This window comes from Nicotiana tomentosiformis, chromosome 3 (assembly GCF_000390325.3).
Source record: "Nicotiana tomentosiformis chromosome 3, ASM39032v3, whole genome shotgun sequence".
Lineage (NCBI taxonomy): Eukaryota > Viridiplantae > Streptophyta > Magnoliopsida > Solanales > Solanaceae > Nicotiana > Nicotiana tomentosiformis.
Genome location: NC_090814.1, coordinates 15,728,971 through 15,755,714, shown reverse-complemented (window position 1 = coordinate 15,755,714; position 26,744 = coordinate 15,728,971). Strand labels below are relative to the sequence as shown.

The 26,744-nt window shown below is 37.4% G+C and overlaps 1 pseudogene; it reads right to left on the bottom strand.

Moving 5' to 3' along the window:
- Window positions 1-924: 924 nt before the first annotated feature.
- On the bottom strand, window positions 925-24,082 carry LOC138907404 (uncharacterized; annotated as a pseudogene).
- Between the last annotated feature and the right edge of the window lie 2,662 nt (window positions 24,083-26,744).

The window sequence follows — 26,744 nt, the reverse complement described above, 5'->3', positions numbered from 1 at the left end:
GACATATATTTTACTTGAAAAGAATTTAAAATTTTGTGAGTAAAAAACTTTAAAAACTACTTTAGAACTGTTTTGGGTTTTGAAGATTTTATTTTCAAAATTTGCCAAAAATGGTTAAAATTTATAAACAAATAGTTATTTGAAAAAGAAATTGAAAAAAAACTCCTAAATTTTATGGTCGAACGGGAGCAAAATCTTCCTAAACTACATGTCTTAAGGCCATATCTAACATTTCACTCCAAATCTTTACTCCAAAATGGAGTAAACTAACTCCAACTATTACTCCATTTTTTACTTCAAAAAAGAATATTCTTTTTTATATTCTTCTCTCTCTTCTATATTATATTATTATCTTTTATTTAAATTTTAGTTTCTTCTTTCCATTAAACAAATTCTATCTTTTTTATATATATATATTTATCCCATATAATTCATATTTGTTTTTTATATAACCATTTAAAATATAATTATTTTATACCATAAATATTTAAATAATATAATTTGTAAGCAAATATTATATTCTTCTCTCTCTTCTATATTATATTATTATCTTTTATTTTCTTCTTTCCATTAAACAAATCCTATCTTTTTCTTTTACATATTCATCCCATATAATTCATATTTCTTTCTTATATAACCATTTAAAATAAAATTATTTTATACCATAAAATTTTAAATAATATAATTTGTAAGCAAATATTATAGATTATACATATTAATGGATAATAAATAAAAGTAAAATAATTGAAATACAAGATAATTCAATACATATTACATGTAGTTTAAAATTTAGTTTAAAAACTACTTAAATATTCAACTTTCACCTCTAGTATGCTCTCATAAATGATCTATTAATGCATTACGAAGTGCAAAATGAGCATCTTTGTCCTTAATTTTTTTGTGTCAACTTAAAAATTATTCAAATCAGTGATTTTTATCTACTACAATTTCTACTGTTGGAGTTAGATCTTCCCAAGTATCTTGAATTGATGCATTAAGATCACGCTCATCCTCGATCATGTTGTGCAGTATAATACATGTCGTTATTATATCATGTAGCACTTCTTTTCTCCAAAAACGTAACCGTTCTACAATAATTGCAAAACGAGCTTGCAAAACTTTAAATGCACGTTCAACATCTTTTCGACATGATTCTAGTTTCATCGCGAAATATGTCTTATTTGATGAACGTGGCTCACGAATAGTTTGCACAAGAGTAGACTATTTTGGATATATACCGTCATCTAAATAATAACACGCATCATATTCTTTTACTTGAATAACATAATGGGCGGGAGGAGCAATACCTTTAGCTAAATTGAAAAACAAATGTGATGACTATAAAATATTAATGTCATTATTGGTGTCGGGCATCCCAAAATATGCATTCCATATCCAAATGTCATATTCAGCTACCGTTTCAAGAATAAATGTTAGGGATCCACTACAACCTGCATATTGTCTAGCTCATGTTGTTGGACATTTTTCCATTTCCACTGCATGCAGTCTAAACTGCCTAGCATTCCTAGAAAACCACGATGTCCACCTATCACGACCCCAATTTCTCTTCATAGGATGTCGTGATGGCATCTAGTCTCTAAGACTAGGTAAGCCTAACATTCATGCAGAAATAACTGAAATAATGATTAAAGTCTCAATAACTTAGCAACTAATATAAAAAGAACTCTGCGACTCAGCATACACAACTTCTCTATAACCCGTCGAATATAAGTCGCAATCTATATAAAGTGGTATTGAATATCCATATACATTAGTATCTATAAAAGGATAAGAAAATAAAATAGTCTAGGTAGAGGGGGACTCTGAGGCTTGCGGACGCCAGCAGGTATACCTTGAAATCTCCGAAGCTCAGCTCTCGCTAGTGCCTGGACTAGTAGGAGGTACCTGGATCTATACAAAAAGATATGCAGAAGCGTATCATGAGTACACCACAATGGTACCCAGTAAGTGACATGCCTAACATCGGTAGAGTAGTGCCGAGGTCAGGTCAAGGCCCTACTGGAATAAATAAGAAACAGGATGAATAATTTAACGGTGCAATAATAATAACAATAAAAATTAAACAAGCAAGGAATATGCCACAATTAACTACACAGAATCAAGGCAAAATAATGCATCACAGAAGAAAGCAAGAAATGTTAAGTGAAGAAAAACAAACCAACCAAACATAAGTGAAGCAATAGAGAAGTACCAATAAGAGTCACTATCGAGGTACCGCCTCGTAGTCTCAAATCACAAAAATAATTCACAATCTTTCCTTATATCACCGTGGGAGCCTTGCATTTAGTTTTGAAAAATATTTTTCTCGAAATAGCATCCTGCGTTTTAGCCCACCTTATCACACCACGTGGCTTCAAGTAGTTCCCCTACTAGCAATACACGTATTAAGCCCACCTTATCTCACCGCATGCGTTTCAACCCCAAAACCTTATACCACCATATGCGTATCAATAACACAACGTATCACAAATCGCACCTCAAGTGCCCAATATCACAAGTTGCCAAAGAAATCAACAACAATGGTATTTTCACAATAAATAGCCCATGGCTCAACCACAATATACACAAGAGTCTCAACAATAATAACCGGAAGTGAATAACTCAACAAGAATAGTATTTCATAACTTGACACTTTGCCTCAATGTATATCACGGCCTTTATACCTCAATACAATTTTAACAACAAGATATTCCAAGAATAACAACTTCAAGTAGAGAATTCAACGGTTACATAATGAATATGGAGTAAAGGAAATAAGAACTTCAACTAAACATGTAGAGCAATTAACAAGTAGAAGATAAGACAAGTAAAGCATGCAAAAATAGACTAATGGTGATGAATATAACATGTTAAGATAACTCAATTAAGGCATAAAGGGAATCTACATGGCTAAAATCGGAAAATTTTTACATTTAGCCCATGTATACACTTGTCATCTTGCGTACACGGCTTCCACACATCACAATTATCATAAAACAACACCAATCCTAAGAGGTAATTCCCCCACACAAAGTTAGGCAACACACTTACCTCAAAACACGCTAACACAATCCATTAGTAGGACTTTCCCTTGATTTTCCAACTCTGAACGGCTCGAATCTAGCCAAAACAACTTCATACTATAATATAAACTATAGAAAACTATTTCGAACAATAAAGTTACGATCTATGCAAAGAAATAAAAAGTAAATTCAAAAAGCCAACCGAGGCACGCGTCTCGGAACCCGACCAAAATTATAAAAATCTGAACTCTCATTCGATAACGAGTCCAACCATACAAGAATTACTCAAATCTGGCCTCAAATCGCCTTTCAAAACTCTAAAATTTAGTCTAGGAAGTTTTCACAATTTTCCCCCCAAATTTTCAACTCAAATCACTAATAAACTAATAACAGATTCATGAAATATAGTCCAATCCGGGTTACAATCACTTACCCCAATAATTTCCTTGAAAACCTCTCAAAAAATTGCATCACACCGAGCTCTCTAGGTCCAAATTATGAAAAAATGAGATGAAACCCACGTTTTGAAACTTTAAATTTTGCCTAGGTGTTCTTCTTCGCGATCGCGGTAAATGCTTCGCACTCGCGAATAACAAATTTCACAGGCTGCCAAAATACTCTCTGCAAATGCATAACTCCACACATGAACGCGACTCACAAACTCCACAAGCTATGCGATCGTGGAACCCTTGACACGATCGCGAAGAACAAAACGCGTGGACCTCCAGCCTCTTCATTTCTTCCTCGTCGACGCGACCAATGACACGTGTTCGCGATTCACTGACTCTCCAACTTCGCGATCGCGTAAACCATCTCACGATAGCATAGAACAACTTTCACCAATCACCAAACAGTTCTTTGCGATCGCGTACAAGAAAACCAGCAACAGAAATTTCATCAGTCTTCAAAGTTCTGAAATGCACCGAATATGATCCGAATTACATCAGAGGCTACCGGGACCTCAACCAAATATACAAACAAGTCTTAAACCATCATACAAACTTGCTCGAAGAATCAAATCACATCAAACAATACTAGAATCACGTATCATGCATCGATTCAAGCGTAATGAACGTATAAACTTCCGAATTTTAAAACTAATGCCGATTCATACCAAAACAACTCCGATTGACTTCAAATTTTGCACACAAGTCATAAATGACATGACAGACTTATTCCAACTTCCGAAATCGAAATCCAACCTTGATATCAATAAAGTCAACTCCCGGTCAAACTTTCCAACCTTCCAAACCTTCAACTTTCTAACTTTTGCCACTTCAAGATGAAACGACCTACGAACCTCCAAATCAACATCCGGACAAGCTCCTAGGTCTAAAATCACCATACCGAGCTATTAGAACCGTCAAAACTCAATTTCAGAATCATCTACACAAAAGTCAAACTACGGCTAACTCTTTCAACTTAAAGCTCTAACTTAGGGATTACGTGTCTCATTTCACTCCGAAACTCACCCGAAACCAAAATCAAATACCCAGCAAGTCACATAACCACAATATAATATAAAGGAGGCAATAAATAGGGGATCAGAGCAAAAATACTCTAAACGACCGATCGAGTCGTTACATCCTCCCCCTCTTAAAACAAACATTTATCCTCGAACGAGTATAGAGACATATCGGAAGTGGTGAAAAGATAAGGATAACGGCTACACATATCATGCTCGGTCTCCCAAGTCGCCTCCTCGACTGGTTGACACCTCCAATGAACCTTTACTGAAGCAATATTCTTCGACCTCAACTTTCATACTTGCCTGTCCAAAATGGCTACTAGCTCCGCAACATAAGACAAATCCTTGTCCAACTGGATTGAGCTGAAATACAACACATGAGACGGATCACCTTGATACTTCCAGAGCATAGAAACATGGAATACTGGATGAACTGCAGCTAGACTAGGTGGTAGTGCAAGCTTGTAGGCCACCTCCCCAATCCTCTTAAGAATCTCAAAAGGTCCGATATACCTAGGGCTCAACTTGCCCATCTTTCCAAACCTCATAACACCCTTCATAGGTGAAATCCGGAGCAAGACCTGCTCCCAAACCATGAATACAACATCGCGAACCTTCCTATCCACATAATTCTTCTGTCTAGATTGGGTTGTGCGAAGCCGGTCTTGAATCAATTTAACTTTTTCCAAAGAATCCTGAACAAAGTCTGTACCCAATCGCCTAGCCTCACCCGGATCGAACCAACCCACCAGGGACCGACACCGACTCCCATTCAAGGCCTCATATGGAGCCATCTGAATGCTCGATCGGTAGCTGTTTTTGTAGGCAAACTCTGCAAGCGGAAAAGACTTATCCCAAGAACCCCCAGACTCCATCACATATGCACGAAGCATATCCTCTAATATATGAATAGTGTGCTCGTACTGTCCGTCCATCTAAGGGTGGAATGATGTACTCAACTCAATCGCGTTCCTAACTCATATTGTACGGCCCTCCAGAATCGCGATGTAAATTGTGTACCCCGGTCAGAGATGATGGATACCGGCACGCAATAAAGTCAGAAAATATCGCAAATATAAACTTGAGCCAGCTGCTCTGAAGAATCAGTAGTCACCACTGGAATGAAATAAGCCGACTTTGTCAACCTATCTACAATCACCCATACTGCATCGAACTTCTTCTGAGTCCGTGGCAACAACAAAATCCATAGTAACCCGCTCCTATTTCCACTCTGGGATCTTTAGTCTCTGAAGCAATCCACCTAGCCGTTGATGTTCATAATTTACCTACTGGCAATTTAAGCACCGAGATACATACTCCACTATGTCCTTCTTCGTATTCCTCCACCAATAGTGTTGCCTTAAGTCCTTATATATCTTAGCGGCACCCGGATGAATGGAGTATCGCAAACTGTGGGCCTCCTAAAGAATCAACTCACGCAAACTATATATATTGGGCACACATCGCATGCCCTACATCCGTAGCATACTGTCCTCCCTAATAGTGACCTTCTTGACATCGCTGTGCTGAATCATGTCCTTGAGGACAAGCAAATAGAGGTCGTCATACAGACGCCCTCTGATACGATCATATAGGGAAGACCGAGAAACCGCACATGCCAAAACTCGACTCGGCTCTGAAACATCCAATCTAACAAACTGGTTGGACAAGGCCTGAACATCCAATGCTAATGGCCTCTCCGCTGCCAGTAGATATGCTAAACTGCCCAAGCTCTCTGCCTTATGACTCAAGGCATCGAACACCATATTGGACTTCTAGGGATGATATAGAATAATGATATCATGGTCCTTAAGCAACTCTAACCATCTCCATTGCCGCAAGTTAAGATCCTTCTGTTTAAATAGATATTGTAGGCTCCAGTGGTCGGTATAGACCTCACAAGGGATACCGTACAAATAGTGCCGCCAAATCTTCAAGGCATGAACAATAGCTGCTAACTCAAGGTCATGGACATGATAATTATTCTCATGTACCTTCAGCTGTCTGGATGCGTAGGCAATCACCCTACCATCTTGCATCAACACCGCGTCGAGGCCAACACGCGATGCATCAAAGTACACAGTGTAAGACCCCGAGCCCGTAGGCAACACCAACACTGGAGCTGTAGTCAAATCAGTCTTGAGCTTTTGAAAGCTCTCCTCACACTCATCGGTCTATCTGAATGGAGCACCCTTATGGGTCAATCTGGTCATAGGAGCAGCAATAGATGAGAAACCCTCTACGAAACGATGGTAATACCCTGCCAAACTAAGAAAACTCCGGATCTCAGTAGCTGAAGATGGTCTGGACCAACTCTACATTGCTTCAATATTCTTCGGATTTACCTTGATCCCCTCACTCGACACCACGTGACCCAAAAAGGCCACTAAATCAAGCCAGAATTCACACTTTGAAAATTTTGCATACAACTTCTTTTCTCTCAATGTACGGAGCACGGTACTCAGGTGCTGCTCATGATCCTCCTGGCTCCGGGAGTACACCAAGTTGTCATCAATAAACACAATGACGAATGAGTCAATAAAGGGCTGGAATTCATTGTTCATCAAGTGCATGAATATTGCTGGGGCGTTGACCAGCTCAAATGACATCACAATGAACTCGTAATGACCATACAGAGTCCTGAAGGCATTCTTCGGAGTATCCGACTTCCGAATCTTCAACTGATGATAGCCTGACCGCAAATCAAATTTTGAGAATACTCTGGCACCCTGTAGTTGATCAAATAGATTACCAATGCGTGGCAATGGATACATGTTCTTCATTGTAAACCTGCTTAACTGCCGATAATCAATACACATGCTCATAGAACCATCTTTCTTCTTTACAAACAAGACTGGAGCACCCCAATGTGATACACTAGGCCGAATGAAACCCTTATCAAGCAACTCTTGCAACTGCTCTTTTAACTCATTCAGCTCTGCTGGGGCCATACGATATGGTGGAATAGAAATGGGCTGAGTGCCCGGCAATAAATCAGTACCAAAATCGATATCCTTATCGAGCGGCATGCCCGAAAGATCCACCAGAAATACATCTGGATAATCCCTCACTATCGGAACTGACTCAACAGTAGGAGTATCAACACTGACATCACTCACATATTCAAGATACGCGTCACATCCCTTTCTAACCATTCGTTGTGCCTTAAGGAAAGACACCACTCTGCTAGGAACATAATCCAAAGTACCCCTCCACTCCAACTGCGGCAAACCTGGAATAGCCAATGTCACTGTTTTGGCGTGACAATCAAGAATAACGTGATAGGGCGACAACCAGTCCATACCCAAGATAACATCAAAATCTACTATACTAAGCAACAATAGGTTAGCTCTGGTTTCAAAACTACCAAGAACAACAAAACACAACCGATACACACGGTCAACAATAATGGAATCTCCCATAGGCTTGGACACATAGACATGAGAACTCAAAGAAGCACAGGATATACGCAAATATGGAGCAAAGTAAGACGATACATAGGAATAAGTGGAGCCAGGATCAAATAAGATGGATGCATCTCTATGACAAACCGGAACAATACCTATGATAACTGAGTCGGATGTAGCCGCATTTGTCCTAGTGAAAGAGCATAACATCTGGCTTGGCCTCCCCCTCTAGAGCGAACCCTACCCGCCCGACCTCCACCTCTAGCTGACTGTGCAGGTGGAGTGGCAACTGGTGCTGTAACCATGGCTTGAGAAGCCTGAGGACCCTATGAAATACGTGGGGCCTGAGTAGTCTGTGGAGGTGCATCCTTCCTAAGTCTGGGGTAGTCCCTCACCATATGATGAGTGTCATGACGAGCGCAAACCACACACTCAAATTGTGCCCGCTAGTCAAAGATAGTATAGTATAATTATTGTCTCCACAAGGATTGGATTTAAACAGTATTCTCTTAGTTCGTAGCTCGATTTCTATCCAGGAGGATCAACAATGGAGAATTGTACAATTAAGAATTGAAACTAAATAAGAACTTAAACTATTGACTAGTGACAATCTCAACAAAGGTAAGCAATGAAGTTATCAATGGGAGAAAATATGGGTTGTTAGGATAGGTGCAAGATAATTGTTCGCGATCTAACTCCAGATAACTCACTTCTAATGTTCAAGTGAGTCTCTCGAATTCACTTAATTATCAATACAAATGTTTAGCAGAAACTCCTCTCTCGATTAAATCTCAACCTCACAATATGAACCAATTTAAGCTCGGTGAAGATATGCAAGAATTCATAATGGATTGGTCTTTAGGAGAACATCTTTCGATTATCCTCCTAACTAGGTTTAATCAAGGATTCAACTAGCCTCTTTCGATTACTTAGAAGAATCTATGAACTCAACCAATAATATAGTGCAAATATATCACAAGTTATGCCTCTCTCGATTACAAGAACAAGTGAACATAGATGCAACAATTAAATCTTCCAAAAATAATTCAAATACATAAAAATAGAGTTATAATCCACAAACAACCATCAATACACTAAATCCATCAAAACCCAAAAGGTTCTACTCCATAGACATAAAGGAGTTCTTCACAAATGAAATAAAGGTAGAGGAAAATATAAATACAATCCAAACCCGGATCTTGAGTTAGGAAGGAATCACGAAATCCTTGTGCTTGTATTCTTCAAACTCATCCTTAGCCTCCTTGGCCTCCCTAGGTCGAAATCTCTCCAAAAGTCTGGCTAAAATGGTGTTTTGGGGTGTTTTATCCGCCCCCAAAATCAATCCCGGATGAAACTAACCTTTCTTAGCGAAATAAGACTTTTTCCGGACAGAACATGCGCAACCGCGCACCTGGTCGCTCACTTTGCACACCATTCTGCCCCAAGTGCACGACTGCGCACTTGGTCGCACACCTGGGTTGTATTAGTTGGAATTTGGGAAAGTGTAAAACAAGAAAGTTGTATCCCTTTTAAATATCTTTCCAACGAAATATTCTGGAGCCCAAATGAAGTTCCGAGTAAATATTTATGTGAATTTAACAGGACAGTGCGCAATATGCCTGCTCGATTCTTCGTTTCGTTCCCACTATCATCTGTTGATCCCCGAACTCGATCCTGACTTAATCCTTGGGCTTTTACTCAGACTTCAAAGCTCCAAAATAGCATGAATTCATGCCATAACACCTACATAGATCGGAATCACTCCTACGGGGCATAAAACACACAATAAGTGCAAAACACGCCTAATTAAAGCTCAACATAAGTAAAGTGCAGTGAATTAGAGTGCAATAAGCGACTAAAATACGGGATTATAGCCTACCATCAACACCCCACACTTAAACCATTGCTCGTCCTTGAGAAATAAAACTATACTTCACATAGACATTACCTTTTTAAATAGTTCTCCTAACTCATCACACCAATAATATTAGTAAAGATTAAGCACTAGAGCGTAACATCCTCGCCTCAAGAGTTGACTCAACAACACCATGCATTTTTCACAATCTGCTCACTTACTCTAACACATAGGTCAATGACATTACCATTCCTTCATGAATCAAGTGCCCTCACACAAAAATAGAGAGTAGTTCCACAAACAATAATGTTTAAGAACAATTAGGAACTCAATATAGGAAGAATTCGCTCACTCTCAAAACAACATTCATGTGCAACAAAAGATGTACCATAAGCTTGCCCATAGTGTACTACTCTACTAATTGAACTTATTTAGTCAAGGATCAAGTATAACTTTAATTGGTTGTAATGTAGGCTGTGGGACGGGTAGGATACATTTGGATATACTGACTATACCTCTCTAAGCACTTTAATAAATACAATTGACCATTCAAAATCCCACACTTATGTCAATCCATAACTCCACATTCACATCAATATACATTAACTCCCTACTTCTTTAAGCACAATTACATCAAATAACTACTATCAAGGAATATTTTTCACAATCATACACTTACTTTTTCTTTCTTTTTTAATTCAAGTGGCTCTTTATTTTTCAAAATAGTGCACAGTTCTCCTTAGTTCAATAGTCCCACTCAAAAGCCAAACCAACCACCCCACACTTCAACTTTTACAAAGTTCATACAATTTCAAGTGCTCACGGGAGGTAAATGGTTCAAATAGATGGTCAATTCAAACAAATGGGTAAGGCTTGTAATGTGATTGCCAAAGAAACAAGATTATAGGCTCAAAGGGGACTAACTAAGATACATAATAATTTGGTAGGTAAACACATATATCTGGCTCAACAAAGAAACGCCTATATCACTTCCAAGACTGAATAAAACTACTATTTCACTTTGCAAACACACGAGACAAGTTCTAGACATCAAATGCAATGCACATAATCCACGAAACCTCACACACACATGGACATAACTCACTCAGAATCGGACTCATCAAGACACTCTAATCAAAGTAGTTAAGCAAAGTTAAGATCGTACAATTTGAGATACTTATAAAAGAGTCAAAAATTGAGCCTAAGCGTCACAACTAAAACACTTATTTATTCTCAAGCCATAATAAAGTCAAGAGATATTGCTTTCATTTAAAATCACAGCACAAGGTTTCCTACTCCTAAAAAAAACTAACTACACCCGGTTCAAATAAAATTCTTGGAAAAGAATCACGGCACAAATAAATGTCAAGGGGAATTTATTATACTACCTAAAGAAGATAATATATATATATATATATATATATATATATATATCGACTTTAAAAATTTCAATCAAAAGCAACGAAAACACACACAAAAAACAAAAACAAACATTTATTTACATATTTACATCCCACCCCACCATTTAAATTGTGGCATGTCCCCATGACATACAAATAAAAAGTAAGAGGTAAAGAAAACTCTCGTGGACTTTTTTTGCTTCCGAGAACTTGTGAACTCCACCCCTAATTATGAATGCATTTTCCGATTTTGCCCCTCGGGATTCTTTATGGAGCTCATCAGGCCAAAGTCCTTTAGGAATTTTTGAAAGACCCACTCTTTTCTTTCTTTCTTGGCCTCATTTTGAGTGGAGGATTGTTCTTGTAGGATTATCCTTAACTTGTTTTTGCATTCATTTACAAGATCAATCCCTGCATATTTCTGTAAACCCCCCCCCCCCCCCAAAAAAAAATCTACATGATCAAGGTTAGAGTAAGAAAATGAAGAGGAAAGATCATGTGAGTACTCCTCTGGTAAGTCCAAGGCCATTTGTTCCTCATTTTTCTACTAAAAATTGCAACTGTGGATAGGTAGATGGGGGTTTGAACTCTTCTTGTATTGCTTTATAATCAACCAAAGCCTCATTTTCAATCATTTTAGTTGAAACAAAGTCCTCTTGCAAAGTGGACAACTCTCTATGTAGATGTTCATCATCTCGGGTAGGCTCATTCTCACCTGGTGTATCCTCCATATATTCACCATCACAATGCAATGAGCTTTGTGAAAGTGTACTTATTATTTGACTCACTCGCATTGTTAGGTTGTTAATGGCTTCATCATCTTGTGTAAATCTCTCTTACACCTTATTTATGAACTTATACATAAGCTCTTCTAAACTGCCATTCTCCTCTTGAGGTGGTTGTCTCACTTCGCTTTCATTCCAATCATAATAAAGGTATTCATCCCAAAAAGAGTCAGAATTGTACCCATATGAATCCCCATACCTATACGAACTAGAGACAAAGTGAGAGTGTTCAAAAAAATGAATCATAGGAAGAATACCTACCTGCTTGACTATCAACCCATAGATGATTTCCACCGCATTTAAAATACCTAGCAGACCGCTGCCAATGTTCAACTGCTAACTCTTCAAATATTTTCTTAGGCTGGTTGTACTCCATCTTCACATCATTTAGAGTTCAATAACAAGAATATGCTCTTTAAGATTTCTTCAATAGAAAAAAAAATCTTGAAGAGAAGTTAACCAAACAAACTAAAAATAAAAGAAAACAAAACTAATTCCTGAATTAGCACTACAAACTACTTCAAACACCATTGATTTCCAATTCCCAGCAACGGCGCCAAAATTTGACGAGCGCAAAACACACACTCAAATTGTGCTCGCTAGTCAAAGATAGTATAGTATAATTATCGTCTCTACAGGGATTGTATTTAAACAGTATTCTCTTAATTCATAGCTCGATTGCTATCCAGGAGGATCAACAATGGAGATTTGTACAATTAAGAATTGAAACTAAATAAGAACTTAAACTATTGACTAATGACAATCTCAACAAAGGTAAGCAATGAAGTTATCAATGGGAGAAAATATGGGTTGATAGGATAGGTGCAAGATAATTGTTCAGGATCTAACTCTAGATAATTCACTTCTAATGTTCAAGTGAGTCTCTTGAATTCACTTAATTATCAATACAAATGTTTAGTAGAAACTCCTCTCTCGATTAAGTCTCAACCTCACAATATGAACTAATTTAAGCTCGGTGAAGATATGCAAGAATTCATAATGGATTGGTCTTTAGGAGAACCTCTTTCGATTATCCTCCTAACAAGGTTTAATCAAGGATTCAACTAGCCTCTTTCGATTACTTAGAAGAATCTATGAACTCAACCAACAATATATATTCCTCTCTCGATTACAAGAACAAGTGAACATAGATGCAACAATTAAATCTTCCAAAAATAATTCAAATACATAAAAATAGAGTTATAATTCACAAACAACCATCAATACACCAAATCCATCAAAACCCAAAAGGTTCTACTCCATGGACATGGAGGAATTCTTCACAAATAAAATAAAAGTAGAGAAAAATATAAATACAATCCAAACCCGAATCTTGAGTTAGAAAGGAATGATGAAATCCTTGTGCTTGTGTTCTTCAAAGTCCTCCTTAGTCTCCTAGGCCTCCCTAGGTCGAAATCTCTCCAAAAGTCTGGCTAAAATGGTGTTTTGGGGTGTTTTATCCGCCCCCAAAACCAATCCCGGATGAAACTACCCTTTCTTAGCGAAATAGGACTTTTCTCGAATAGAACATGCGCGACCGCGCACCTAGTTGCTCACTTTGCACACCATTCTGCCCCAAGTGCGCGCCCAGTGCGCGACCGCATACTTAGTCGCACACGTGGGTTGTATAAGTTGGGAATTTAGGAAAGTGTAAAATATGAAAGTTGTAGCCCTTTTAAATATCTTTCCAACGATATATTGTGGAGCCCAAACAAAGTTCCGACCAAAAGGTTATGTGCATTTTATCGGATACTGCGCAATATACCTGCTCGATTCTTTGTTTCGTTCCACTATCATCCGTTGATCCCCGAGCTCGATCTAGACTTAATCCTTGGGCTTTTACTCAAACTTCAAAGCTCCAAAATAGCATGAATTCATGTCACAATATCTACATAGCTCGGAATCACTCCTACACGGCATAAAACATACAATAAGTGCAAAACACGCCTAATTAAAGCTCAACATAAGTAAAGTTCAGTGAATTAGAGTACAATAAGTGACTAAAACACGGGATTATAGCTGACCATTATGTAAATACACTAAAAACAAGATCTCGAAGGACGTGGCTGCTAGAACTGGCTTGTGCCTGGTCGGATAGATTGACCGCTGAAAGCACCTTGTGCAGGACGTGCACTAGATAGTGGCGGTGCATAGTGGGCGACCTGAGACTTAGGAGTGGCCGGAACATCGCTAGAAGCTGGGAGTGCTGAATGAATAGGACGGCTCATGTAGCCTCTACCATGAAGGGCTGCAACTAGGGCACGGGCACCACTATATGTGCCAAAATCTCGAGGCCTTTTGGCCTCTCTCTCCTCTCTCTCTCTCTCCTGACTCCACATACCCTCCAATATCCTAGCGATCTCCACAACCTACTGGTATGGGGTATCGGTCTCCAACTCTTGAGCCATGCTGAATCTAATACCAGGATTGAGCCCCTCGATAAATCAACAAACTCGCTCTCTGATAGTGGAAACTAATACATGTGCATGTCTGGAAAACTCGCTGAACTGGACTGTATACTCTGATACAGTCACAACACCCTGGCGCAACTGCTCAAAATTTGCGCGTCATACATCCCTAAGACTCTGGGGAACAAACTCCCTCATGAACATCTATGACAATTGATCCTAGGTGAGTAAAGCTTCCTCGGCCGGGTTACCCAACTCATACGCTCTCCACCACTTATAAGCCATTCCCTTAAGTTGGAACATAGTGAAATCAACCCCACTCAACTCCACAATACCCATAGTACGGAGGATACGGTGGGTGGTACTTCTTGTACCTCTCGAGCCTAATCTGTTCCTCCTTAGATACTACTGCCCTAACCTCGAGCTGAGCTGGGACAACCAGCTATATTGGTATGAGCTCTGGGACCTGGTCAACCTGGACTCACTACTCTGGGGTACGGACTGTGAGAGTCTGTGCTCCTTCCCCGGCCTGAGATGTGGCAGGAGTAAGTGAAGTCAACCCCGCCTGGGCTAGAGTGCCAAACATACTCAAAAATTGGGCGAGAGTCTCCTGAAGTGTAGGGGTAGTAACAGGCATCTCAGGTTCCTGCCCTCTAACTAGAGCTACTGGTGGCTCCTCTGTAGCAGCTTGGGCAAATGCTCTGGATGCACCACGTGGCTGTCCTCGGCCTCTGCCCTGGCCCCGGACTCTCGCGGCTTTGGCAGGGGGCACGAGTGTCTGATCATCAGATCCAGCTGTGCGTGTCCTCACCATCTGTGAGAGAATAGAAAGACAGAAATATAGAATTTCGAAGTCAAAAAATTGGCACGATAAGGAATCAAAGAAGTGAAACTTTTCCTAACAATTCCATAGCCTCCCGAAGATAAGTACAGACCCTCTGTACCGATCTGTGAGACTCTACTAAACTTACTTATGACTCATAACACCTATGAACGTAGAGCTCTGATACCAACTTATCACGACCCCAATTTCCTTTTAGAGGATGTCGTGATGGCACCTAGTCTCTAAGACTAGGTAAGCCTAATATTCGCAGAAATAACTGAAATAATGATTAAAGTCTCAATAACTCAGCAACTAATATAAAAAAACTCTGCGACTCAGCATACACAACTTCCCAAAACCCGACGAATACAAGTCACAAGCTCTATAATGTGGTACTAAATATCCCTATACATCAGTATCTACAAAAGGATAAGGAAATAAAATAGTCTAGGTAGAGGGGGACTCCGAGGCCTGCGGACGCCGACAGGTATACCTTGAAGTCTCCGAAGCTGAGCTCTCGCTAGTTCTTGGACTGGTAGGAGGTACCTGGATCTGCACAAAAAATATGCGCAGAAGCATAGCATAAGTACACCACAACGGTACCCAGTAAGTGCTAGGCCTAACCTCGGTAGAGTAGTGACGAGTGTTGACGGCCAATTTTGACCCTCCCTTTTAAAATTAATTTATTTATACTTAATAATTTATAATAAATGTTTTCAAAGTATTTTCCAGTAACGAATACCTATTTCTACAAATTAATTCAGTATAAGTCTCAAAATAAATCATTTGGTATTAGTACTATGTAATTACAACTTATATTTACTATTTTAGGATTATGAAAATAATTTCTATATGTAAGATTTATAATTAATTCAATAAATTACTTCTTAAAATAGTTAATAGTTTACTACTCCCTCCGATTCAATTTATGTGAACCTATTTCCTTTTTAGTCTGTGCCAAAAAGAATGACATCTTTCCTTATTTGGAAACAATTTACCTTTATGCAATGATTTATAGCCTCACAAAATATATGTGCCTCATTTTACACCACAAGTTCAAAAGTCTTCTCTCTTTTCTTAAACTTCTTGCCCAGTCAAATGGGTTCACATAAATTGAAATGGAGGGAGTATTTCAATAATTCAAAATTAATGCCTAGTGAAGTATTTTTACAAATAATAAATTAATTACAATAATTAGTAGTATTTAACAATTATAATTTTTATTATATTTTATTGAAAATTATTTAGTTTATTTAACTTAATTTCAAAAGGGACCAAAGACCAAAAGGCCACAATTGTAATTCCTTAACCAATTATAGAGTGGCTATCTTTTAAATGATTTTTAGCCCAAATACAAGGCCCAATTCAGAACCGACCCAGTCCAAACACCCATCTCCTTCTCCACTTTGGTAATCCATGCCACTTCTATTAGACCAATCGGACCTCTCCATGTCACAATCACTCTCAACTCACAGAACAAACACACCCACATCTAAGCTGTTGATCCATCTGATCAACGACTCACGCTTATTCCCTAATTTCTCTTTTAATTTAAATACCCGTCCCCCAGAGACCTAATCTCAACTGTCCAAACCCTATCATCTAACGGCCACCAATTTTCTCCATCTAAATCATTTCTAAATTCCTAATTATCAAAATGATATAAGTTGTTGATCAACAGATCCAATGGCTCCCATTCCATCTCCCTATCTTAACTCAGAGACGGCCAAACTCATTCCCCAAACCCTAATCATTTCATTCAGAGACTTGGTTGCCTCTCTTTACCTTTCTCCTCTCTTTTCTCTCAACCTTACGAACTCAATCAGTCACAAACCTTGCACAAATTAATGCAAGGTCACAAATCGATCAGAGACTTCATCTTCTTTGCCTTCTGAATTCGCGAATCTCGCCGATTTCATTCCCTTTTCATCACACAAATTCAAAATCCCCAAAGCTTAACCCTAGACTCAAAGATGAAAGCTCAAATCGCCTGAGCTCTATTATGATCTTTCAAATCGGAGCCTGCAATCACCTCTTGCCTCCTAAAGTCCGTGAATCCTGCTAAAAATTCCTTTTTCAATCACAAAATTCAAACCTCTGAATCTTGAAACCCTAGACCCAAAGACGCAATATCAAGTCTCTGATATTCTTTCATCGGAGCATGCATGAATCCTTCTTAAGAAAATCATCATGGAATCCTATACCCAGAGATCAAACGCAGTGGCCTCTGGGTTTTAGGGTTTGTCCATTGGTTCGAAGTTTCAATAACCAATTACCCTCCACTCAGGTAAACTCAATACTGACTTCCCCCCCTTTGTCTTTTGATTTTCACTCGATTTGCTATCATAATTATCATGAGTCATCTTCTACTATCTTAGTTGGAATCCTGAAACGCTTTCAATGCTCTCACCTAACAAGCGATAACCTAAGAACTAGGACCTAACACTGAAGAGATACACACAAAAAAACATTGAGAAGTTTAGCCTTAGGTTTCTCACTGTTTTTCTTTTCCTTTTTATTGAGTATTATCGTTGGTCCAAACTCGAGTGTTCTAGGATCTTAAGAAGTTGAAAAAAGATCTCGTTTGGTCTGCTTCTCTCAAAAAGGTCACCACCTCTCTCATTCTCCTCTTTTATTCGTTTTATTTGAATACTACAAGCATGCTAAGTTAGGTTCTGTATATTACAGTTGTTCTATGGTGTTTAATATGTTAATATTTATGCTATGTTAGTTTAATGACTACTTGTGATTAGTTGTCCTGCTATGAGTCTTTAAATGATGGTTGATTAAACTATATGATTGATTCTTGCTAATCTTATTCCCTAAGTTCTAACAGTCGACATGCTTAAGTTGTTATATGTTCATGTTCACATGAATCTTATAAGCTTTGTTGGCATACAATAACCTTTATCCTTGCATGTTGCATCTTTGTAGCTTGTGAGTTTCTGAAGTTGAACCTATATTCTGATAATTATGATTGAATGAATCTTAAGGTGTTTCAGTTTATATCTCTTATCCTTTAATCTTAACCAGGAACTCTAGGTGTTTATATGTTATTTTCCTGCTCATGTCTGTTAGACTATTTCTGAGTTACTATTATGGCCTTTCATTTTGTTTAGTTGCTTGTTGCTTCTGTTAACATGATTTTGTTTGAACTAAACCTCTCCTTTCTTCTCTCTGTAATCTTATTGTACACACCTATTAAGGTTATGTCATCTTTCCTCATAATGTGATTAGGATTCTGTTCTTTCCTCTCTATTATAAAGACTGGTAATTGGATAAATTGAACTTAACTATTTTCTTGATTAGTCAACACCCTCAGCAGCATGTTTATTTGATATCTCCTATCTCTTATCTTTAGGGTCATCATGCATATTTATCTTTTGAAAGAACCTAGCTACTCTGCGCTAGTTAAGTAATAACTTGTAAAAAGGAAGTATGATCAACCTTCTATTCATATACTGACTTAGAACTAAGTTTTGAGTTAAACCTGTCTTGTTGTAGTGTCTTTCCCTTGTCTGTAACCTTTTGCTTAATTCAACTCTCAAAATGTGTAAGGTTTTCCTCTGTTTACATAAGAATCATCACTGCATTTGAAATGTTTAAGTATCTGACTGAATGTTGCATGCTCTTGTTTAGTTCCTAATTATATATCATGTCCAAAACTACCCTAATCCTTGCTCTTTTGATAACTTTAAAACCAAGTCTAATCCCTAAAGTCTCATAAGGATCCTGGCTAATGTTATCTGAACTTGATGATTTATTATGAGTACGATTTGTAGAAATCCTTAGGAACTCCCTGTTGTGGTCTGTAAATTGTAAATCTGTTGAAAGCCTTGATCATGTCCTAGATGTCTTCAACAACCATTGAAAAATGACTAGTCATGACTGTGTTGCCGGAATTGATATTGTTGATTCTCTTTAAAAGTATTAATGTAGCAGTACCAATCTATGTATATACTGAAAAACAAAGTCAGCCAGCTCACACTAGGTTTACCATACACAAGAAACCTTTATATATGATGAGTTGCTGTTGTATAGCTTTACCTTTCTTTGGAGTATTGCTTTACTCTAAATTTGGACTGTTATAACATGGTCACCTGTATGAGTTTCAGAATCAGATTTTTTCTTTCATGTGATACATATGTTTGTTTGGTCATCCAATATAGTCCATATGTTCTTATGATATGAGAGAAGGTATATATTTTGTGATAGGTAATACTGTAGCATTTAATTTACATTGGAAGGGCCTCATTGGCACTTAAACCCGTAAGAAAAATATGTTGTTAGTATTTAAGGGTATTTGGGAGCGGAGTTCGACTCTAGGTTGGGCTGCTCTCTCCGGCACAAGCATTACCTTGGGCCTTGAGTCCCTTGGGAACTTTGAAGTGTCGGGGGATCCAAAAGGAGCATCGACCTCGAGTGGAGCTTCCTCTTTAGCCCTTAATTCATTGACACATTTAGTTCTTTAAGGGTTTAATGTTTAATGACAACTAAAGATTTTCAATGTGAATTATTTGCTAAATAAAACCACCACTTTAATATATAATTTCCCACAGTATTATTCATTTCCTCGTTTTAATTATTTGTTTATATACCTATCTGTGTATTACAATATACTGAGAATATGAAGTATATTTCTAATAACCTTCTTTGTTCTTTTGGGCATGTATACATTTGGGCCTACCGAGTTTTTAAGGAACTCAGGCCCAAACCAGCTCTTGTTGTATTTTTTAAGAGTTTAGTCTTGTCATGGCCGCATCTCTCAAGTCGCTGGGCCTACCTTGTTGAGGCCCAATCATCAGAGTCCAGTCTTCTCTCCCTACCTTTTTCGTTACTGTTCTTCATTTCCATAGCTTAGTTTACTGCTTTCATTATCTTTCACTTACCGCCCTTGTTGTTTTTTTTACCATATGATGTACTCTTGTATTTAACACTCATAGATTAGATTATATGTTTTTCTTTTATGCTCTAGTATTACATGGAACATAGGAAAACCTTAACTAATATAGGACTTAAAAAGAATAGCTAGTAATTAATCTTCGCCTCCTGTTAATTATAACCTTCCATCTTGCACACTCATTTTTTTCTTAAAGATTTTTGTAGCTCAGGTCCTTAATCAGAACGGCAACCCGTTTCCAAAGAAAATTAGGAAAGAATCTTTGATTTTCACTAACAAGGAATGGAATCAGATTTTCATAAAAAAGCAGTAACGGACAGTCTCAAATGAATTTTCAAAGACTCGCTTCTTGAGATCTTCTTTTTTTAGAAAAACCAAGGTACATTTGAAAATCATCTTTCTTACAAACAACTCTTAAGACTACTCTATCATCTATTCTTCAAAGTACTTACTTTCATGATTTAATAATTCAAGCTTTAAAATATAAATCACTTTTAAAACTCTCAGCCTCCAATAACCTTTTTATAATCCCACACCCTTCTTAAGTCTTACACATAACATTCCCTTAGTATATAGTGACCCCTGCCTTAGTAATAATCAAAGCATAGTATAAATAATTGATCCTTTAAAATTAGTCTAAGTCCTATGAAGCTACCTCAGGTAGATTTTAAGAGATGTCTAACACCTTCCCCTTAGAAGAACAAAAATTCTTACCCATAATCTCACCAGTTTGCAGACCTGTAATGAACATAACTTAGTAATTAAATAGGTACCCTGGAATACCATTAAATATTAGGTGGCGACTCTCTTTCATCAACAACAAAGAAATCACAGGTTGAATCATGTCTTATTTAATACAAAATAGGGTGCAACAACGAGGTCAGGTCAAGGACATATTGGAATAAATAAGAAACAGGACGAATAATTTAACAGTGCAATAATAATAACAATGGAAATGAAACAAGTAAGAAATATGTCACAATTAACTACACAGAATCAAGGCAAATAATGCATCATGGAAGAAAGCAAGAAATGTTAAGCCAAGGAAAACAAAACAACCAAACACAAGTGAAGCAATAGAGAAGTACCAACAAGAGTCACTACCGAGGTACCACCTCATAGTCTCAAATCACAAAAATAATCCACAATCTTTTCTTATATCACCGCGGAAGCCTTGCGTTTAGTTTTGAAAATTATTTTTTCCGAAATAGCATCCCGCGTTTTAGCCCACCTTATCACACCGCGTGTCTTCAAGTAGTTCCCTTACTAGTAACACGCGTATCAAGACCACCTTATCTCACCGTATGCGTATCAATAACACAACGTATCACAAATCTCACCTTAAGTGCCCAATATCACAACTTGCCAAAGAAATCAATAACGACGGTGTTTTCACAATAAATAGCCCATGGCTCAACCACAATATACACAAGAGTCTCAACAATAATAACCGGAAGTGAATAACTCAAAAGGAATAGTATTTCACAACTTAACACTTTGCCTCATTGTAAATCACGGCCTTTATACCTCAATACCAATTTTAACAACAAGATATTCCAAGACTAACAACTTCAAGTAGAGAATTCAACGGTTACATAATGAATATGGAATAAAGGAAATAAGAACTTCAACTAAACATGTAGATCAATTAACAAGTAAAAGATAAGACAAGTAGAGCATGCGAAAATAGACTAATGGTGATGAATATAACATGTTAAGATAACTCAATTAAGGCATAAAAGGAATCTGCATGGCTAAAGCTGGTAAATTTCCACATTTAGCCCGTTTACACACTCGTCACCTTGCGTACACGGCTTCCACACATCACAATTATCACAAAACAACACCAATCCTAAGGGTTAATTCTCCCACATAAAGTTAGGCAAGACACTTACCTCAAAACACGCTAACTCAATCCACTAGTAGGCCTTTCCCTCGATTTTCCAACTCCGAACGGCTCGAATCTAGCCAAGACAACCTCATACCATAAATATAACTATATGAAACTATTTCGAATAATAAAGTTACGATCTTTGCAAAGAAATAAAAAGTCAACCAGGGCCCGCGTCTCGAAACCCAACCAAATTATAAAAATCCGAACACCCATTCGATAATGAATCCAACCATATAAGAATTACTCAAACCCGACCTCAAATCTCCTTTCAAAACCCCAAAATTTAGTCTAGGAAGTTTTCACAATTTCCCTCCAAATTTCCAACTCAATCACTAATTAGATGATGAAAATAACAACAGATTCATGAAATATAGTCCAATTTGGGTTAGAATCATTTACACCCACGATTTCCTTGAAAAACTCTCGAAAACCCACCTCACACCGAGCTCTCTAAGTCCAAAGTTATAAAAATATGAGATGAAATCTACGTTTTGAAACTTTAAATTCTGCCCAGGTGTTCTTCTTCGCGACCGCGAAGCACAAATTTTATAGGCTGCCAAAATACTCTCCACGAATGCGGACGGCGGAACTCCACATGCAAACGTGGACCTCCAACCTCCTCCTTCCTTCTTTGCCGACGTGACCAATGACACGCGTTCGCGATTCACTGACTTTCCAAACTTTGCGATCGCGTAAACCATCTCGCGATCGCATAGAACAACTTTCACCAATCGTCAAACAGCTCTTCATGATCGCGAACCTCCACTCGCGATCGCGTACAACGAAACCAACAATAGAAATTTCAGCAGTCTTCAAAGTACCAAAATGCGCCGAACATGATCTGAATTACACCTCAGGCCCCTATGACCTCAACCAAACATACCAACAAGTCCTAAAATATTATACGAACATGCTCGAAGAGTAAAATCACATTAGACAATACTAGAACCACGAATCGCGCATCGATTCAAGCCCAATGAACTTTTGAACTTCCGAATTTCAAAACTAATGTCTATTCATAGTTTCATACCAAAACAACTCTGATTGACTTCGAATTTTACACACAATTCATAAATGACATGACAAATATATTCCAACTTTCAAAATCAGAATCCGACCCCGATATCAATAAAGTTAACTCTCGGTCAAACTTTCCAACCTTCCAAACCTTTAACTTTCTAACTTTCGCCACTTCAAGCCGAAACGACCTACGGACCTCCAAATCAACATCCAGACACGCTCCTAAGTCTAAAATTACCATACGGAGCTATTAGAATTATCAAAATATCATTCTAGAGTCATCTACACAAAAGTCAAACTACGGTTAACTCTTTCAACTTAAAGCTCCAACTTTGGGACTATGTGTCCCATTTCACTCCGAAACTCACCCAAAACCAAAATCAAATACTCCGGCAAGTCACATAACCACAATGTAATATAGAATAGGCAATAAATAGGGGATTAAGGCAAAAATACTCAAAATGATCGGTCAGGTCATTACACCACCGATGTGCACTAGCCTTGCAACATCGTTAGCTGTTGATCATCTCAATACTGCTCGCCAAAAAACTTTACGATAGCTCGACAAAATATCTTCATGATTTTAATTGTAGTCGACTCTAAAATTTTCCCATATTCGTCAGTGGCATCCGCTGGCAAACCATATACCAACATTCTAAACACGATTGTGATTTTTTATAGAGTAGATAATCCAAATCTACCCCATCGCATTAACATGTTGTTCGAAGTACATATCATGACCTTTAATTGTATCAACAATTTGAAGGAACAAATTCTGGGACATCTGATATCTACAATGAAACATACCCTCATTAAAGCATGAATTATCTAAAAAATAATCGAGAAATAAATTATTATCAGCACCTTCATGGTCTCGATTGATTACCAAATGACCTGGAATGGAACCAACTATGATAGGATGATTATTTTGATTTTCTTGCAAACACTGCAATACATAATTGTTCATGTGAATTGTTTGTATGCACAATTGCATCTCAACTTCATCATTGGAAACTAAAGATAATGATGCTGATGCTGATGATGATGAAGTGGAATTTGAATCATTATTATTAGATGAACCTCCCATATAGAAATTCATTTTCAGAAGACAAATAGGATATTTAATTTGATTTTAAAATAAATTGAAAATCCAATGTCTAGCGATAACCTTGCCTGACCGCTTCTGCTCTGACTGAGCTGACCGTCACACCTGACTTCTATATCCCATTATCTATAGATCTCCTTCCTTATAGTTGTAGGTCTAAGTAGAAGGTTGCTAAGTCAGATGTTGGGTGAACACATTCGTGAAACTCTTTCATTTCATAGAAGTGGATTCTTATTCTTATGAAACAAATATCATTTTCTATTGATTTATCTTCTGAATTATCCGTCACTACGCTGTTCCCAAGGTATTATTTTCCTAAATGATGTTCACTTTTATAGAATGGAATTTTAAAAAAAAGATAAAATAGGAATAAAGATAAAATCTATTGGACGATTGAGATTAGGATGAAATCCATTCGACGGTTGTGTCTACTAGTTGTCTACACATTGAATAATGTGTAGAGATTTTTTAAAAGATAAAATAGGAATAAGGATAAAATCTATCTGACAGTTGAGATTAGGATGGAATCCATTCGACGGCTGAGATCAAGATAAATCTATCCTATTCTTATCTACTAAATTATTGTATCTACTAGTTATCTACACATTAAATAATGTGTAGAGATTTTTAAAAAAGATAAAATAGGAATAAGGATAAAATCCGTCGAATTGTGGAGATTAGGATGAAATCCATTCGACGGTTGAGATCAAGATAAAATCTATTTTATTCGTATCTACTAAATTATTGTATCTATTAGCTGTCTACACATTGAGTAATGTGCAAAGATTTTTTAAAAAGATAAAATAGGAATAAGGATAAAATCCATCGGACGGTTGAGATTAGGATGAAATCCATTCGACGATTGAGATCAAGATAAAATCTATCCTATTCTTATCTACTAAATTATTGTGTCTACTAGTTGTTTACACATTGAATAATGGTAGAGATTTAAAAAAAATATAAAATAGGAATAAGGATAAAATCCATTGGACTCCATTCGTCGATTGAGATCAAGATAAAATCTATCCTATTCTTATCTACTAAATTATTGTGTCTGCTAGTTTTCTACACATTGAATAATGTGTAGAGATTTTTTAAAAAGATAAAAAAAGAATAAGGATAAAATCAATTGGACGATTGAGATTAGGATGAAATCCATTCGATGGTTGAAGATCATGATAAAATCCATCCTATTCTTATCTACTAAATTATTGTGTCTATTTTATCTCTATATATTGAAGTGCCAACATACCCTTCCATAACCACAATTGGCTTTTATTTTTCTTTATCCATATAATTCACTTTTCCTCCAAAATCACTTGAAAAAATGTCCTCTCGATCTGCATGATACTTTACAAATGAAGATGTTCTATTATGCCAAATTTATTTAGATATTTCTCAGATCCAATAATGGGAGTCAATCAATCCAGAGATCATTTTTGGGGTCGAGTCGTAGATGGATACAATAATGCAAAGTTAGAGAGTTGGGAGATTCACACCAAAAAATCGTTGCAATATCGAAGTCAAACGATTGAGAAGGCCGTAAGAAAATTAAATGGGTGTGTACGTCAAGTAGAAAATTTGTGTCATAATGGTGCTTCGGATCAAGATATTGTGAGTATTTATTTTGTAGTTACTTATACTTTACTTGTATATATTTACTTAATGTTTTCCTTAATTTTCTAATATTGTAGATTACACAAGCAAAAGATTTACTTATACAAGATCCGAACTTCAAAAAGTTTTTAAATTTGATCATCTGCGGGCTATAATGAAAGATTTTGAGAAGTTTAACGATGACGATGCTGGAAGAAAAAAAGCAAGAAAGCAAGGCTATACTAATATATCATCTGTAACGACCCGATCGGTCGTTTTGAGCATTTGCATTACGTTCAGCTGTTTGAGGTCTTGAGTAGTTTCATATGACATATTATGACTTGTTTGAATCATTGGTTTTGATTTTTAGATGATTCGGGATCGATTCGGAAGAGGGATTCTCATGTTAGAAGCTTTGAGTTGGAAGAGTTGACTGAGTTTGACTTTTTGCGTATTTGATCCCGGATCGGAGTTTTGATGGTTATGTTAGGTCCGAGTGGTGATTTTGGACTTGGGAGTGTGCCCAGATTTGCATTTGGATAATTTTAGGAGGTTTCGGCACGAATTGGCGAAAGACATAAATTTGAAGATTTGGAATGTTCATAAGTTTGACCAAGAGTTGACTTTGATGATGCCGTGTTCGAATTGTGGTTCCTGGAATTGGAATAGCTTCTTTGTGTCATTTGGGACTTGTGTGCAAAATTTGATTCCATTCCGAATTGGATTGATATAGTTCGACATGAATTTTGGAAGTTGAAAGTTCAAAAATTCATTAAGTTCGATTCGAGGTGCGATTCATGATTTTGATATTGTTATGTGTGGTTTGAGGTCTCGATTAAGTTCGTGTTATGTTATGGGACTTATTGGCATGTTTGGACGGGGTCCCGAGGGATTCGGGTATGTTTCGGATTGACTTTGAACCATTTCGGAGTTACATGAGATTGCTGGTTTTCTAGAGTTTCAGTTGTGCTTCGTGATTGTGGGAGATGGAACGCGATCGAGATGGGTATTTTTGTCAGTGGAGCTATTTTTTCTTCGCGTTCGCGCTTCAGAGATCGCG